This window comes from Procambarus clarkii, chromosome 13 (assembly GCF_040958095.1).
Source record: "Procambarus clarkii isolate CNS0578487 chromosome 13, FALCON_Pclarkii_2.0, whole genome shotgun sequence".
NCBI lineage: Eukaryota > Metazoa > Arthropoda > Malacostraca > Decapoda > Cambaridae > Procambarus > Procambarus clarkii.
The window spans coordinates 46,852,568-46,858,386 of NC_091162.1; the positions used below are offsets into that span (position 1 = coordinate 46,852,568).

At 45.4% G+C, this 5,819-nt stretch overlaps 1 pseudogene; it reads right to left on the minus strand.

Moving 5' to 3' along the window:
- Window positions 1-5,352, minus strand: part of LOC138364294 (ipis-1-like) — a 42,444-nt pseudogene extending 37,092 nt beyond the window's left edge.
- Window positions 5,353-5,819: the final 467 nt, after the last annotated feature.

Genomic DNA, 5,819 nt, shown 5'->3' on the forward strand with positions numbered 1-5,819 from the left:
TCCCCAGCCTGGCCTCCACAGCCTGGCCTCCACAGCCTGGCGTCCACAGCCTGGCCTCCACAGCCTGGCGTCCCCAGCCTGGCCTCCACAGCCTGGCGTCCCCAGCCTGGCTTCCCGAGCCTGTTCACCCCAGCCTGGCCTCCACAGCCTGGCCTCCACAGCCTGCAGCGCTGATTATTTTTAAACACTATTTCCTGTTCAACTTAATACTTGGCGCTGCTCCCAATAACATGGTGGTGGTAAAATATTGTGGTGGTAGAATATGGTGGTGGTAGAATATGGTGGTGGTAGAATATTGTGGTGGTAGAATATGGTGGTGGTAGAATATGGTGGTGGTAGAATATTGTGGTGGTAGAATATGGTGGTGGTAGAATATGGTGGTGGTAGAATATTGTGGTGGTAGAATATGGTGGTGGTAGAATATGGTGGTGGTAGAATATGGTGGTGGTAGAATATTGTGGTGGCAGAATATTGTGGTGGTAGAATATGGTGGTGGTAGAATATTGTGGTGGTAGAATATGGTGGTGGTAGAATATGGTGGTGGTAGAATATGGTGGAGGTAGAATATTGTGGTAGCAGAATATTGTGGTGGTAGAATATGGTGGTGGTAGAATATTGTGGTGGTAGAATATGGTAGTGGGAGAATATGGTGGAGGTAGAATATTGTGGTAGCAGAATATTGTGGTGGTAGAATATGGTGGTGGTAGAATATTGTGGTGGTAGAATATGGTGGTGGTAGAATATGGTGGTGGCAGAATACGGTGGTGGCAGAATATGGTGGTGGTAGAATATGGTGGTGGTAGAATATCGTGGTGGTAGAATATGGTGGTGGTAGAATATGGTGGTGGTAGAATATGGTGGTGGTATAATATGGTGGTGGTAGAATATGGTGGTGGCAGAATATGGTGGTGGTAGAATATTGTGGTGGTAGAATATTGTGGTGACAGAATATTGTGGTGGTAGAATATGGTGGTGGTAGAATATGGTGGTAGTAGAATATGGTGATGGCAGAATATGGTGGTGGTAGAATATGGTGGTGGTAGAATATGGTGGTGGTAGAATATGGTGGTGGTAGAATATTGTGGTGGCAGAATATTGTGGTGGTAGAATATTGTGGGTGTAGAATATTGTGGTGGTAGAATATGATGGTGGTAGAATATGGTGGTGGTAGAATATGGTGGTGGTAGAATATGGTGGTGGTAGAATATGGTGGTGGTATAATATGGTGGTGGTAGAATATGGTGGTGGTAGAATATGGTGGTGGCAGAATATGGTGGTGGCAGAATATGGTGGTGGCAGAATATGGTGGTGGTAGAATATGGTGGTGGTAGAATATGGTGGTGGTAGAATATGGTGGTGGTAGAATATTGTGGTGGTAGAATATGGTGGTGGCAGAATATTGTGGTGGCAGAATATGGTCGTGGTAGAATATGGTCGTGGTAGAATATTGTGGTGGTAGAATATGGTGGTGGCAGAATATTGTGGTGGTAGAATATGGTGGTGGCAGAATATTGTGGTGGTAGAATATGGTCGTGGTAGAATATGGTCGTGGTAGAATATTGTTGTGGTAGAATATGGTGGTGGCAGAATATGGTGGTGGTAGAATATGGTGGTGGCAGAATATGGTGGTGGTAGAATATGGTCGTGATAGAATATTGTGGTGGTAGAATATGGTGGTGGCAGAATATTGTGGTGGTAGAATATGGTCGTGGTAGAATATGGTCGTGATAGAATATTGTTGTGGTATAATATGGTGGTGGCAGAATATGGTGGTGGCAGAATATGGTGGTGGTAGAATATGGTAGTGGTAGAATATGGTGGTGGTAGAATATGGTGGTGGTAGAATATTGTTGTGGTAGAATATTGTTGTGGTAGAATATGGTGGTGGTAGAATATGGTGGTGGTAGAATATGGTGGTGGTAGAATATGGTGGTGGTATAATATGGTGGTGGTAGAATATGGTCGTGGTAGAATATTGTTGTGGTAGAATATGGTGGTGGCAGAATATGGTGGTGGTAGAATATGGTGGTGGTAAAATATGGTGGTGGTATAATATGGTGGTGGTAGAAAATTTTGGTGGTAGAATATGGTGGTGGTAGAATATGGTGGTGGTAGAATATGGTGGTGGTAGAATATGGTGGTGGTAGAATATGGTGGTGGTAGAATATTGTTGTGGTAGAATATTGTGGTGGTAGAATATGGTGGTGGTAGAATATGGTGGTGGCAGAGTATGGTGTTGGTAGAATATTGTAGAGGTAGAATATGGTGGTGGTAGAATATGGTGGTGGAAGAATATGGTGGTGGTAGAATATGGTGGTGGTAGAATATGGTGGTGGTAGAATATGGTGGTGGTAGAATATGGTGGTGGTAGAATATGGTGGTGGTAGAATATGGTGGGGTTGATTATGGTGGTGGTAGAATATGGTGGTGGTAGAATATGGTGGTGGTAGAATATGGTGGTGGTAGAATATGGTGGTGGTAGAATATGGTGGTGGTAGAATATGGTGGTGGAAGAATATGGTGGTGGTAGAATATTGTGGTGGTAGAATATGGTGGTGGCAGAATATGGTGGTGGTAGAATATGGTGGTGGTAGAATATGGTGGTGGTAGAATATGGTGGTGGTAGAATATGGTGGTGGTAGAATATGGTGGTGGTAGAATATGGTGGGGTTGATTATGGTGGTGGTAGAATATGGTGGTGGTAGAATATGGTGGTGGTAGAATATGGTGGTGGTAGAATATGGTGGTGGAAGAATATGGTGGTGGTAGAATATGGTGGTGGTAGAATATGGTGATGGTAGAATATGGCGGTGGTAGAATATTGTGGTGGTAGAATATAGTGGTGGCAGGATATGGTGGTGGCAGAATATGGTGGTGGCAGAATATGGTGTTGATAGAATATTGTGGTGGTAGAATATGGTGGTGGCAGAATATGGTGGTGGTAGAATATGGTGGTGGTAGAATATTGTGGTGGTAGAATATTGTGGTGGTAGAATATGGTGAGGGTGGAATATTGTGGGTGTAGAATACGGTGGTGGTAGAATATGGTTGTGGTAGAATATTGTGGTGGTAGAATATTGTGGTGGTAGAATATGGTGGTGGCAGAATATGGTGGTGGTAGAATATGGTGCTGGTAGTATATGGTGGTGTTAGAATATGGTTGGGGTAGAATATGGTGGTGGTAGAATATGGTGGTGGTAGAATATGGTGGTGGTAGAATATGGTGGGAGTAGAATATGGTGGTGGAAAAATATGGTGGTGGTAGAATATGGTGGTGGTAGAATATGGTTGGGGTAGAATATGGTGGTGGTAGAATATGGTGGTGGTAGAATATGGTGGTGGTAGAATATGGTGGTGGTAGAATATGGTTGTGGTAGAATATGGTGTGGTGGCAGAATATGGTGGTGGCAGAATATGGTGGTGGTAGAATAGGGTGGTGGTAGAATATGGTTGGGGTAGAATATGGTGGTGGTAGAATATGGTGGTGGTAGAATATGGTGGTGGTAGAATATGGTGGTGGTAGAATATGGTGGTGGTAGAATATGGTGGTGGCAGAATATGGTGGTGGTAGAATATGGTGGTGGTAGAATATGGTGGTGGTAGAATATGGTGGTGGTAGAATATGGTTGGGGTAGAATATGGTGGTGGTAGAATATGGTGGTGGTAGAATATGGTGGTGGTAGAATATAGTGGTGGTAGAATATGGTGGTGGTAGAATATGGTGGTGGTAAAATATTGTGGTTATAGAATATGGTGAAGGTGGAATATTGTGGGTGTAGAATACGGTGGTGGTAGAATATGGTTGTGGTAGAATATAGTGGGTGTAGAATATGGTGGTGGTAGAATATGGTGGGGGGGGTAGAATATTGTGGTGGTAGAATATGGTGGTGGCAGAATATGGTGGTGGTAGAATATGGTGGTGGTAGAATATGATGGGTGTAGAATATGGTGGTGGTAGAATACGGTGGGGGTAGAATATTGTGGGTGTAGAATATGGTGGTGGTAGAATATGGTGGTGGTAGAATATGCTGGTGGTAGAATATGGTGGTGGTTGAATATTGTGGGTGTAGAATATGGTGGTGGTAGAATATGGTGGTGGTAGAATATGGTGCTGGTAGTATACGGTGGTGGCAGAATATGGTGGTGGTAGAATATGGTGATGGTAGAATATTGTGGTGGTAGAATATTGTGGTGGTAGAATATGGTGGTGGCAGAATATGGTGGTGGTAGAATATGGTGCTGGTAGTATATGGTGGTGTTAGAATATGGTTGGGGTAGAAGATGGTGGTGGTAGAATATGGTGGTGGTAGAATATGGTGGTGGTAGAATATGGTGGGAGTAGAATATGGTGGTGGAAAAATATGGTGGTGGTAGAATATGGTGGTGGTAGAATATGGTGGTGGTAGAATATGGTTGGGGTAGAATATAATGGTGGTAGAATATGGTGGTGGTAGAATATGGTGGTGGTAGAATATGGTGGTGGCAGAATATGGTGGTGGTAGAATATGGTGGTGGTAGAATATGGTGGTGGTAGAATATGGTTGGGGTAGAATATGGTGGTGGTAGAATATGGTGGTGGTAGAATATGGTGGTGGTAGAATATGGTGGTGGAAGAATATGGTGGTGGCAGAATATGGTGGTGGTTGAATATGGTGGTGGTAGAATATGGTGGTGGTAGAATATGGTGGTGGTAGAATATGGTTGGGGTAGAATATGGTGGTGGCAGAATATGGTGGTGGTAGAATATGGTGGTGGTAGAATATGGTGGTGGTAGAATATGGTGGTGGTAGAATATAGTGGTGGTAGAATATGGTGGTGGCAGAATATGGTGGTGGCAGAATATGGTGGTGGTAGAATATGGTGGTGGTAGAATATGGTGGTGGTAGAATATGGTTGGGGTAGAATATGGTGGTGGTAGAATATGGTGGTGGTAGAATATGGTGATGGTAGAATATGGTGGTGGTAGAATATGGTGGTGGTAGAATATGGTGGTGGTAGAATATGGTGGTGGCAGAATATGGTGGTGGTAGAATATGGTGGTGGCAGAATATGGTGGTGGTAGAATATGGTGGTGGTAGAATATGGTGGTGGTAGAATATGGTGGTGGTAGAATATGGTGGTGGTAGAATATGGTGGTGGTAGAATATAGTGGGGGGTAGAATATGGCCAAATACTCCGGCAACTGATCGTGTACAAGTCATGTATAATTACCTCACAACTGTAGCGACGAGAGAACAAGACAAGCAGACAACGGCAGCAGCAGAGACCGACAGCAGCAGCAGCAGCAGCAGCAGACAGCAGCAGCAGCAGCAACAGACAACAGCAACAGGAGCAGCAGCAGCAGACAACAGCTGACGATCGTGTGGCCAACAGTTTCGGGAAAAACTAGGCAGCAGTTCTTATATACATCTCCCACCCAGACTCCTCCCACCCTGTCTCCTCCCACCCTGTCTCCTCCCACCCTGTCTCCTCCCACCCTGTCTCCTCCCACCCAGACACCTCCCACCCCTGTCTCCTCCCACCCAGAATCCTCCCACCCCTGTCTCCTCCCACCCAGACTCCTCCCACCTTGTCTCCTCCCACCCTGTCTCCTCCCATAATATCTCCTCCCACCCTGTCTCCTCCCAAACTGTCTACTCCCTCCCTGTCTCCTCCAACCCGGTCTCCTCCAATAATATCTCCTCCCTCTCTGTCTCCCCCCTCCCTCTCTGTCTCCTACCTCCCTGTCTCCTACCACCACGTCTCCACCCTCCCTGTCTCCTCCCTCCCTGTCTACTCTCTCCCTGTCTCCTTCCTCCCTTTCTCCTCCCACCCCGTCT